This window comes from Larus michahellis, chromosome 8 (assembly GCF_964199755.1).
Source record: "Larus michahellis chromosome 8, bLarMic1.1, whole genome shotgun sequence".
NCBI classification, from domain to species: Eukaryota; Metazoa; Chordata; class Aves; order Charadriiformes; family Laridae; genus Larus; species Larus michahellis.
The window spans coordinates 6,962,499-6,974,902 of NC_133903.1; the positions used below are offsets into that span (position 1 = coordinate 6,962,499).

General features: G+C 42.5%; 1 protein-coding gene across 14 annotated transcripts in view; it reads right to left on the bottom strand.

Moving 5' to 3' along the window:
- LOC141748061 (mesothelin-like) overlaps window positions 1–12,404 on the bottom strand; it is a 78,890-nt gene that overhangs the window by 35,737 nt on the left and 30,749 nt on the right. For 4 of the 14 annotated variants that reach the window (XR_012588892.1, XR_012588891.1, XM_074599460.1 and 1 more), the window contains exon 5: window positions 1,862–1,979. The exons of 8 other annotated variants lie outside the window; for them this stretch is intronic. The gene's annotated coding sequence lies outside the window, so the exon portion shown is untranslated. Of the gene's footprint in view, window positions 1–320; window positions 349–1,861; window positions 1,980–9,937; window positions 9,959–12,404 lie in introns of those variants that run through there. 2 more of the 14 variants (XM_074599470.1, XM_074599465.1) reach the window with 2 other exon arrangements.

The following is a 12,404-nucleotide window of genomic DNA, read 5'->3' on the forward strand; positions in this document are numbered from 1 at the left end:
AAAAGCTCTCTGTTTTATTGCTGTAGTTATTAGAACATGTCTGTGCTCTGAAGTAATGCATGAGACACTGATAACTCAGTGGCTGCAAAGTCAAGCCGGGGACTGATTCCACATTTAAGGAAAATCAATATCCTTGACCTCATGTAGGAAGACTGTAGCCCTAATATCTGATAGCTCAAATGCCACCTCTCAGGATGCCCCAGAGAATGCAGAGGTACACAGGCAGTGTGCCAGGTTTATGTTTGGGGTAAATCTCAGTCCATGCTCATCATTCAAAACACCTTTCCCCACGGGGCAGTCTGCCCCGAGGATACACTTACCTTCTGTTGTACTGAAGAAAGGAAAGCTCTGAAAGATGGCAGGAAATAATAAATCAACTGTGTTCACTTTAATAGGAGCTTGGCACAGCCCTTGCAAATGGCAAGGATTAAAGGAATGACCATGTATGACAGAGCAGCATGACTCACCTCCCCTAAAGCTAAATATTCACCTTCCTTTCACTATTGAAATGAAACCGATCCTGTTGCACAACTACACGAGGAGCCCATGCAAAAACAAAAGACTTCCTCTTCCAAAGCCGTCCTCTTGACATTAAAACACACCCACAAAACTTCTTTAAATCAAAGATATCCAAGACGACGAGTTGGTCTCACACCCATCAGCCTGCATCAGTGTTTCTAAAATCTCCCTTATGTTTCTGACCTTAAGCACGTGTCTGACTACTCGGGGTTCAAACAGCTCTGGCCATTCCAGTGGCTGTTATCTTCCCTCACCTTCCTGTATCGCTCAGTGGAGCGGCAGTTCAGCTCCTGGCAAACCCCTCTGACAATTCCAAGGTCTTGACCTACCTTCTTTGAAGCAAAATCCCATCAAACTTTCTATTACTGGGCACAACCTTCCAAACAAGAAGAAGGAAGCATCTTTCCACACATTGGGAGTTCAAGAATGGAATTTATCGCCACAGGATACCAGGGATGCCAAAATGCAATTAGAAAAATTCATGGAAGAGAAGTCCACCATGGGCACTTAAAGATAAATCTCCATGCTCTGGCTTAGGAATTCCTCTGACACAGACAGCTGAAACCAGGGATTCACAGGTCTAATTCAGAGGTACCTGTTCTTAAGTTCTTGCATTCAATTCAGCAAGAGTTTGCACCAATTTCAAAGCTTTTAGGATACAGAGCACTTTTCTGAACCAAAAAGAGATAGCTGAATAGAAGAAATAGTTAAGAAAAATTACATGAAAACACAATGACTGTGATCTTATTCAAACAATCCCTTTGGGCTCAGAAGTACAACATAACAGATTAACCCACCTCATTACACCAGAAGTATCCAAACAAGCCTGCAATGAAACTGTCCTTACAGCTAACACAGACTTAATGCTTTTCTTTACACTACTATTGAGGAAAAGTTTCCTGTACCAAAAAGCAGAATAAGTGCACAACAACCAGTATTTGCAGTGGCAGTTTATGAAAACAGTGTTATGTGATGCCTCTTTGTTGGCTGGCCATAACTTCAATAGCATAAGACTACAGAGGGCTCTAATTCTGACAGGTTCTGAGCTCTCCAGGGAACGCCAAACTTATTCCCACAAACCTATTTGGGAAAATAATGCAGAAATTGTCTATGCAATTGCACTATCAAGTCTTCATCAATGCTTTGGCCCTTCCCGTTTAAAAGCTGTTCTCACTTTAAGGCAGCTTATTTCCATGCTGAATGGGTGGAGAAGGACAGAGACTACTACTGGAGGTCAATTTTTTTAACAAGTGACACAAGTTATGTGACATCTGAGGATGCCTCAGGAAGGGCTGGGCCTTCGCTCCTTGGAACAGAGTCAAAGTCACTTGGCATCACTCACCACGTCCATCCCCTGTGATCAGCTGGATACCACCGTATAAAAAGGTGACAACTGAAGAAAGAGCTACTCCTGCACTCAGTTGCTGGACTACATGCTGCTTTCTTGAATTCACGAGGTTCTGGAAGGAGAAAAAGTAAGTTTTGGGAGGTATGGCTACTTTCTCTTTCAGCTAAATAATTAAGTTAATGATTATTAACGAGCGAGTTGGTACTCTATGTAGGAATGTATATGTTGCTGCTCTTACACATAATTTGGCAGAGCAACTGATCTCCAGTTGAACTGGATGTTGTTCTTGGCTAATTCCAGCCATTCCATTATCTCTTTCAAGGTTTTTTTTAAATAATAAAGCAAGGTGCTCAGAGAAAAGATAGAAACAGAAAGGCACAGTGAAAAAGATGGGTAAAATATGACAAGTTCAAAACAGTGATTTGTCAGTGGTTGTGGCTGCTCTAGGACATAGGATACTTGAAACTTTACTCTCAAGGCAAAGTATTACTACACTGATTGAAAGACTGGAGGGATCTGTGGTACAGGCTCTGTGCTGTATTGCAGTGAGATATGTTACAAAGAAAAACATTATGTTTGTATTTGAGAATTTCTAATATAAGCACGATCTGACTGTCTCTGGTCATCAGGCAGAATGTGATAGCTGACAAAGTAAATCAGGCAAAAAAAAATAACAACTTAGAAACATACTCTTAAGAAAAAAATACAATCAAATTTTAAGAGTGTCTTTTAGTGCTGGAGGAATGTTTTTGTTCACTGGTGATTAATACTAGCTCTGATTATTTGTACAAGGCACCCATCCCTCAGTCTGTTTCCTTTCACAAGTGTTGAGGTCACTGAAATTTCCCTGGCACTAACAACCACCCCAGAAGCAAGGCAAACCTGGGTCACCATCACCATAATGGAGCTGCTGTTGGCTCCGAGGGATGTAAGCAGAGATGCCAGGAGGATCCTTTGCCCTATAGCTTCATTTTCCAAGCTGCAGCATGCACAAACCCAGAGCAGCTTTCCAATACAGCCAGAGACAACTTAGAGAAGTACATTCACTGCCAGTGAGCTTCCATTCACTCTGCAGGGACCCACACCTGCCCTTTGAGTGCACCTCAGAAAAGGCTGAAAGCCCCTACAGCAATTAGAGAGAGAGCTGGTTCCAGTGAGAAGTAAGGAAGTCTATAGCCAGACTGGATGTGCTCAGAGCACTCCATGGTTCTCCAGCTCCATTTGCAGAGTGCTGGGCCTGACAATCTGGGCAGTAAGGAGAATTTCCACAGAACTTCAGGAGAGCATCTGTAGTAAAAAGAGACAATTCACCGATCATTTATGCTTTTTTAGGCTTGAAAAGGTGATCCATTCAAGAAAAGAAGAACAATGAAGGGAAAAGAAAGGCCACCACTTTTAACTGCACTGATAACTTTACTCATTTTAGGTAAGTCAATTCAGATCAACAACCACGCTGAGGGATGATTCCCACAGAGCTGGATATAGTAATTGGTGCAACAGAGCAAAGCACCTCTGGTGTTGTCAAGATTTTGCAGTGTGGTTTGGGCTCCAACACTGAACATGCAATGTCATGTAACAAAAATAGCATGAATCATTAGGAAGTGTGCTCACTATTAGTATATATCTGAGTATATAAGAAAGATGAGCATAAACCAGTGAAGGATGAAAAACAAGCTTAATTTCATGCTCCCCAGTCTCTGTTCTTGCATTTCTGTGGGAGTCTATGATAGTTAGAAGAAAATCAGTTTATGTCCATTCATCTAACTATTTCACTTGTGTTTTTTTTTTCTTTAGGGCCATGTGTAAAAGGTTTAAATCAGGTATGTGTGTAACATCACTGAATGCTGTAAAAAGTTTATTTCTGGGTTATTGATCATACAGCAGGCACTTAAAAGTAACATCAGTTACCTGTAATAGCCACTTATAATAGTCAAAATGCCATTTTATTCACTCATCGACAGCCACTTAAGAACAATCTAGCACAAGGGAACCTCCATGAGGTTACAAACAAAGACTTGCAATACCTCCCAGAGCTCCACAAACTCACGAGCTGAAGGAGAGAGGGTATAATTCTGTAGCCAGGGAGGATTCCTGCTTTAAAGCTGATCTGTTGGCTGGAATGAATGCAACTCTGCCAGAACACTGACCTGCACCAGTCAAGAATCTGGTCAATTTGTCCTGAGCCAAGAGCGACCGGTCTGTTCTGAACAGCGGGTGCATTGTGGTACTGGGCATCTTTCAGCCCATCCCAATGGTTTGCCTGATGCAAACAGGGCGAGGCAACACAGGAGTCACCGCTTTTTAGCTGGCAGCCTGAGTAAATTACATCCTATTTCACGTCATGAATATTGTCCTAACCACTGCTTTCTCTCCTCTCTTTTCCCAGTGTCCAGCATTCCTCTTGTGTAAGTAAAATTTTGTTTGTATCTAAGGCAGCATTTGTGCACTTGAGTTGTTGGACAGGGTCTAGGCACATAAAAGAGCAGAATGGAAGTATTAGGAAAGCTGATGCTCCTAGATGTCCCTGAATAGAAGCCATGTAAAATTTCTGCATCACTTATTTAACAGCTGTTTAGAGCCCTTCAGCGGTCTCAGACCAGCACTGAAAAGAAACACTATTATACATCCACCACTTCCCACACAACATGAATAACAAACACAAGGAGCTGAAGGGAGAAGTTGTCAAATGTGAAACTGGAAGGACTGTCAATACTTTCTGTACACAAAGGAAAGCATCATACATATCCTCGAAGGGAGAGACTAAAATATTAATGTCATACATTTCTTTCTTCTTTCACAGCTCCAACATACTGCTCCTCTGAAAGCAGGTAGGCACCCCTAGGAACTAGTATCCACACTGCTTGGGAGAGATTATGTTAGTGCTAAAATACCATCTCCCAAAAGGTTCACCAAGAGAACCTGAGCTCTCTGCAGCCCACCAATCCCTTTTCTCATCAGACATTCAGTGGAAAACGTTCAATGTTTCCTGCTTCCTTTCCAGTTCAAATCTAAGCTCCATCCTGAAGAGTGATGACTGGTGCAGCCCTTCCCTCCGGCAGTATGCCTGTGCTTCAGTAAGTCACCTCCAAAAGGTCTGTCCTACTAACTACCCCAAAAGGCTGCAAGCCTGGCCACTCCTTCTTGCCCAGAGATTGTCTGTAGCAAGAGCAAGGGAACTGCAAACTCTGACCCTGGACTTGTAGATCTTTACCCTTTTTCTGACGTTAACACGCTTGTGTATGTCTCAGGGCACCAAGCTGACATCAAGGCAACTCTCCTCCATCCTCATGTGCTACATCACAGACCCTACTGCTCTCCTGGACCAAGGGGCTTTCCTGCTCTTGTTTCAACAAGTCAACAGTGAAGTGCTGCAAACTGCTCTAAATGAAATCAGTGTGCAGGTAATATTAGCATCAGAGTGGAGGACCATCAGCAGCTCCCTCTTCAGACCATACACAGGGGCTCTTTAGCTTGGGCTACATCCACAGTTGAGTATTTGACTGTTTTTTTTTCCCCCATGCTGCTATGTGAGCAGAGACCAGTCAATAATTACCTGGGGAGTCTACAGCCCCAGCTCTCTAGTATGTTGTTACTACAATTACACAAAAACGTGAGCACAAGTTTCAGTACAAACCAGCTTTCTCTTCCCTTCTTCCCCTCCAAATCCTCCTCAAAACTTTATTTTTCCATTCTCCTTAACAAAAACAGAAGAGGAGTCTGGCTACTGGGGTGATAAATCTACTTTTTACTCAGCTGAACACCTCCTCCTCCTCCTTCTCTACTTGCATTTACTACTTCTCTCTGTTGAAGAGAGCAGAGTCTACCCGAACAAGTTACTACCTTTCAGCCCAGACACGGTTCTTGCCGTGTCCATGCTCCTAGTACAGTGTCAGCACCAAAGAAAAGAGATTTGCTCAAGCCACTCTTAGGAGTAATTTTCAAGGCAGTATAGATGAACTTATTTGATGTTACATATGGGGATTCAAAGCACACAGGCAATTTCTGTATCTTCTCAAGAATCATAGAATGGCTTGGGTTAGAAGGGACATTAAAGACCACCAAGTTCCAACCCCCCTGCCATGGGCAGAGACACCTCCCACTAGACCAGGTTGCTCAAAGCCCCATCCAGCCTGGTCTGGCCCCATCCAGACAAGTCACTTCCAGTTAGAAAAGCATGACAACAACCAACCTGAAGATCCTGGCAAAGGGATGGCATTCTTGTCCCAATGATTGTGCAGAATCTACCACAAAGAGTTTCTAGTCTTGGCACTACCCCTAAGCATGCTAACAATACCCATAATAAGTCAGCAATACTTTCAGCATTTTCCGTCCTGTTTTCAGGTCCGCAGTGACCGGATTGCATCAGCCACCAAAGCCTTCATGTTAAATGCAGCTTGGGAAGTTGTGAAGTCTGATCCTAAAGTTGCAAACGCAGGTTTCCTGGCATCCTGGTTCCAGGAGACCCTGCATGCCTACCTTCCCTCCATTGGCACCAGCATCTTAGACTGCATGGCACAGCTTCCAGTCACTTGCGATGGCCTGGCCACAGTGTACGTATTATCTAAGCTCAGAGTCTAATTAGATGGTATACATGTGCCTGTGGTTTGATAGAACCAGGAAATACATTGCATTGTCAAACAGTACTTTTTAAGACTTGAATTTTGATGTCTTTTCCTGCCAGCTATGTCTGTTCCTAATTTGTCTTACTACAGTCAATCCACAGAACAGTAAAGATAGAGCTAGGAAAAAAATCAAAGACAGAATGAGATCCCAGGGCCCGGTGTGTGAAAGCTGCCAGCAAAGAATAAGACAAATGCAGTACACTGTCCAGACAGTGCAGTTTGCTCACTGGAATCAGTGTTACATGATTGTTTCTCTTCCAGCCATGCAAGAAAGCAGCATATATTTATCATACATAACATTTTTTACTATTATATTCTATGCCTCTTGGGAACCTCTCCCAGAGAGAGGAGCTGGTGAATGAGATAAGCGGAGACAGGCAGAAACTCAGAAGACGACGTGAAGCAGGACGGAGATGTGAAGAAATTAGCTAGGATATGAACAGGGCTTTACAAATTCACCTTAGAACACAAAGGGTTATCTCAGTTTCTATCATGCACCCAAAGAGAATTTCTAATGTTCAACTTAGAGAAGGAAGTGAAGGGAAATATGAGCTACAAATTGTTATTCCTACCAGAAGCGGGCAACAGGGTTTGTCTCATCTGTCCCTTTTGAATTCTAGGGTTCAAGCTCTGGACACTGTTTATTCTGAGATGGACAACAGCACGAGGCAACTGGTAGCTGACTGGATTAGAAGATTCCTTACCACACATGGTTAGCAATCTGTATTTATAATCCAAATTTTCCTGGTATAATTGCAATAGATTTGACAGATTCCCATATTAACTACTAACACGTATTGACTACAGAATGAGAATTAGCTGTTAAGATGATCAGGTGTTAAAGGACTCTAAAAAAAATTATTCAATAACTTGTCCATACTTTCATAAGCACAATGAGACTGTTTAAACAGCTTTTCTGAACTCAGGTCAAGCTATATTAGAGGAGATCAGTGAGAGTGAGGTTCTTTGTGTCAAACTCATCTTCATTTTTCCCGGTACCCTCCCTCTAAGCCTTTTCCTCCCCATGGTCTCAAAGGAGACCCATGCTTATCTGTTTATCAAGAATTAACAAATTATTTTATGTTTTCAGTTTGTGAAAAAAATTCAGCAAGAGAGTGGCTACTGACCAACTGGAAGAGTTTCCAAAGTTATGCATCATATAATGATCTGACTTCTTGCTGGAGCAGCTTTGATGGGGTAAGAAATCACTTTGAAAATAGGGCTTCCTTCAGCTATTTCACCCAGCAGGCTGTCAACACTCAAGCAACAGAGGAGCAGGGGGATAAAGTGACAGAAACTTTCACTTGCTTATGGATAGCAGTATCGGTGATTAGAGCTACAGGTCAGCGAACAGTTAGACTTCAACAGTCCACACCCACATGGTGCCTACTAAACTTACATCATATATTCAACAATTTGGTTAACTACAGTGCTGTATGGAAGAATTTCTCTCATGTGGCAATTTGTTCAGTAGTTTAACTCTTGCACTGGGTCTTTAGTCACATCTATCTATTCACAGTTTACAGCTCTCGAGGTCCTCACCGCCAGCCAGCTAGCCCAGCTTACAGTCCTTGGCAACGTGCTCTCCAACAGCAGCCTAGCTGCTGCCATCACTCAAGTCCTCAGCACCAATAACGTCCTCTACCTTGAGGACTACTTGACCAAGTTATCAACTTTAACACTGACTCCTCCACTTGACCACAATGCAATGTACTCAATGCTGGAGACCATTTTAACCAAAGTCAGAGAGAACTTCCCCGATCTGTGCTCACCCTCTTTGAAAGACTTGTTTCAGGTGAAACTGAAAAGGATGCTGGCTGTTACTGATGCACATATATTAAGGCTCTTCCCAACGAAAATAGGCTGCACCGATTTCCAAGATATGTGAGTATATCTGCCATCTGCACTTACTGAGAAACAAAATTAACAGAGATAATACATAAGCACGGCTCCTCACCACAAACTTTGTGACTGCTATACATTTTTATCACTTGTTGCTTCTAAGACTACTATGAAAATGAACCTGCAGCACTTCTGTTATCGTATTGTCAAATGCTGCCCTGGAGATTTTGAAATTATCATTTTTAGATTATGACCTCAAGATAAACAATGTTATGTCTCTCCAGAAAAAGCAGTACAGCACAATGAAAATAACTATTAGCAATGGCTGAACTTGCACAGATGATATATGAACAAAGCACCTGAACACTTAAGTGAACGTTAATCTTCTGCAAGGTTCAAAACCATTTCACTTTTCTCTCACTAGCTAGAGTTATCTTAGGTTTAAAAAATATTTGTTTTTTTGGTACAGCATGGCTTATAAATACTCTGATATGAAACACTGAAATCCCTTTCATTTTTATCAATATACAGCTACAAAGGACTGAATTCTGTGCACCACGAGTTAGATCCTGACACACAGAGAGTGGTGTACCAGGCCAGAATGGATTTTCTCAATGGGCAAGCAGCAAAAGAAGGTAACAGATTACTACATGTTACTTTCTCTTATGATCCCGTAAGCACTTTAATACTAAAACCTTACACTAGCTTTGAGCAACACATGAGCAATAATACTCATAATTTCAGGATTACGCCAAAATTCACAAAAACAACCTAAGGGAACGCAGGGGTCTACTTACCTATCCCAGGAGCACTTTGTGCTGTAGCATGGCCAAGTTAAACTGCAGAAGGGTGGGATGATTCTAGTATATGAATTTGGGAAGAAACTTCAGCCTCTTGATTGGCACTCCTGAGCACCACTTTCTACTTCCTGCATCATTCTGAGCTTTTTCAAGGCCCAGCTATGGCTATAAGCACTATTGCTACCTCACCTTCTTCTAGAGAGGTAGTTTTCCAGCAGCATACACTTATCTGACTGTCTTGCATAGATGAGTGTCTGACAGTTTAGACAAAGCTTCCCCTCTCTCCTGCAACAGGCTCTGTTAGGTTCTGACCATCCAACTTACTATCTCTTGCAGGAGTAGCTTGTACATTCACCACTTCTAACAGCCGAGACTGGTTAGAGGAAAACTTTGGATTCTCTAGTATTTACACTGACTACAGTGATTTCCTCCGCCTCAATCCCAGCTTCAATGGAGTAGGTATCACACCCAGCAAAGCTCACATTGGGTTTCCACAAGGCTGCTCCGTTGTGCCACTCTGCAATGGCAGTAGGGTGCTGTGCTTGGCCTGGGGTTATTTGTAAGCTTCTGAGTGGCCATTCACATGCAGAAAGACAAGAGCTGGGGGAGCATTTAAATGCTGCTAGGATGACATCCTTTTCCTTTCCCTTTTAGTTTGAGGTGACCGATTTGCTAACTTCAGTGCAGCTAGGAAAGCTACTCATCACCTCTGGTATCCTAACCAACAACACGAGGGCCAGTGCAGAGACAGATGTCACGGAAATTATGAAAACCCTCCAAACCCGGAATGTATCTGAACTACACACCTTTCTGAATGAAGTTAATTCTCTTGTAGCACAGGTAAGAGAGTTCCTCCAGTTGCAGACTCTATTTTCTACAGGCACCGTCCTTCCTCTTTTGGGTCTCATTTTCATTTGCTCTTGCTCCTGACTGCACAAGCATCTATAGATTTCTCCAAAGCAAATTTCTATAAAACAATATAATGGTATGATTCCAAACAAGCAGAATTATCAAGTCTCTCATACTAAGCAGCAGGGGGGAGAAAAAAAGGCAAAAAAAATTCCAGTATATCTTCATTTACACTGCCCAGCCCTGTATCATGAAATCTGCTGTTCATTTCTGCAAGAATAAAGCCACACTAATACACATAATGACTGAGATACAAAGACAAGCATCTCCATCACACTCCTGTATTGCATCGCTTCCCATTTATTCTTCTCCCCAGATGCACATAGAGAGCATAATGAGCACTGGAGTTCGTGACATAATGCTCAAAGGGATTTTCCAGATCCTGAAGCCGCATTTTGCCTCCATGACAAGAAGAGACTTGGAATCCCTGTTCAATGGGACACTGACCTTGTATCTAGGCTCCATCACTCACAATGAATTGATGACACTGCCCGCTATCAGCAACTGCCCACTCTTTCAAGTGATGTGAGTATAACCCCAGCTCAGTTTCTCTCATCTGTGCGCACTGTAAAGGAGAATGTCACTGTGGCTACAGGGAGGGATCTGACAAGCAGAGGGATGGCTGTGAATTCATCTGTCCCGTCAGAGAAGACACTTCTGGCTGTGATAAAAACATTATTAGCTTGGATCTGTGAAAGCCACAGCAAATAACTGATGCTGACATGTGTCTTCTCTTTCCTTGTCTGGCAGAGTGAGAGGTTTGGACTATGCCTTTGATGACATGACAACAGATACAAAGACTGACATAACCCAATGGATTGTCCAAACTCTTCCTCACTTGGGTGAGCCTTTTCTTCCCACTGAGTTTGTCCAGGCCTCTGGTGTCCCTCAGACCTGACACACGGATTTCTCCCGTGCCTAGGAGTTTTCAATAATTTGGAGCCATGGTTTTTGTAGAAAGTAAATGTCACGCTCAATGAGCCAGTTCCGCCTCAGTGCAGCTGCCCCAATACAAAATGCAACGTCAGACTTTTTTACTTTCTTGTTGACTGAGGGGAGGGGTGATTTTAAAAAAAAAAAAAAAATTAATCGTGCCCTTATTACAAGCACAAACTGCTTTTAAGACTTACTGAATCACTGAATTATTTTCAACATTCTTGTCTTACAATGCTTGTAAGGAATTAAAGTTGAAAAGTAACCAAGCAGCAGTGTCCTGATTTCCATGAAATTACTAGACACCACTTTGTGACAGTCTCCCAGAAATTGCACTAATATGGGCCAACCTGGTTAGAACCAAGTTGATTCACCGCTTAGATGCGTGATGATTGGAAATATTTCCTCTATAATTTCCACAAACACCCTGGAATGATATTAGGTTTTGTGAGTCTTAAACTGAAACATAAATAATTTGCTATTGCTGCATTTTAGATTGTCAGATAGATGAAAACTGGATGACGCTTAACTTCCGAAGATTCAGATCCATAGCTAACATCACAGACTTCGCTGCTGCCAATGAAAACTTTACTGGGGTAAGAGTACTGATTTAGTCACTTGGTGACATTTTACTGCTATAGAGCAAAACTATTTCTGTCTCCTTTTTAGAGAGTCACACAATTCACAGTGGGATTTATCTTCTAAGAGCGAAAGAGTATAGTTTGAACACCAAACATTAAATAGAAAAATGTTGCCCTTTCCTCCTGAATTAGAAACAATAGAAATTTCTCCATTCTCTTCATGAAAGCCAGGATTTTCCACTCTGCTACAGGAAGAGTTCAACTAGAGTTTCTAATTATTCCCCTGAATTTCCGTTCCAACAAGCCCTGGCCAGTTGGTTCACTTTGCCTTACCACAACACCCAGCAGAAAGGATGGATGCACAGCCAGAGCACCTGCACAGGAGCCAAAGGATCTCTATATCTGATGCAGATTCTCTGTTTGTCTTTCAAGAGCCTAGACGTGATTATCAGACAATTTGGTTTGGTTTCCATGGCAGTCTGTGGCATGGCCACTGAAGGAATATTTCCATGGAGCGTATCAGAGAAGTCTAAACTGGGGTCTGCCTCACTCTTGCCCCAACAAGAGAAGGAGCTCTGAGCTCCAGCATGAACATTAAGTATCATAACCTGCATCTGCCAGAGGAGAAAGAGTCCTTGTTCTTGAGGACAAGAACAAGTGAAGGAAAGCTGCAGGCACACATGCCAACAGCGTCAATTGAAGAAAATATGAATCTATATTTACAATTAATTCTCTCCGTTCCAGCTGGCACTCCTGGAGGAGCTGACCGCCATCCAGCTTGCCCAGTTAACACTGTCCCAAGATGTGTTCAGCTCTGTTGCTAACATCGAACGAATCTTTGACAGACTAA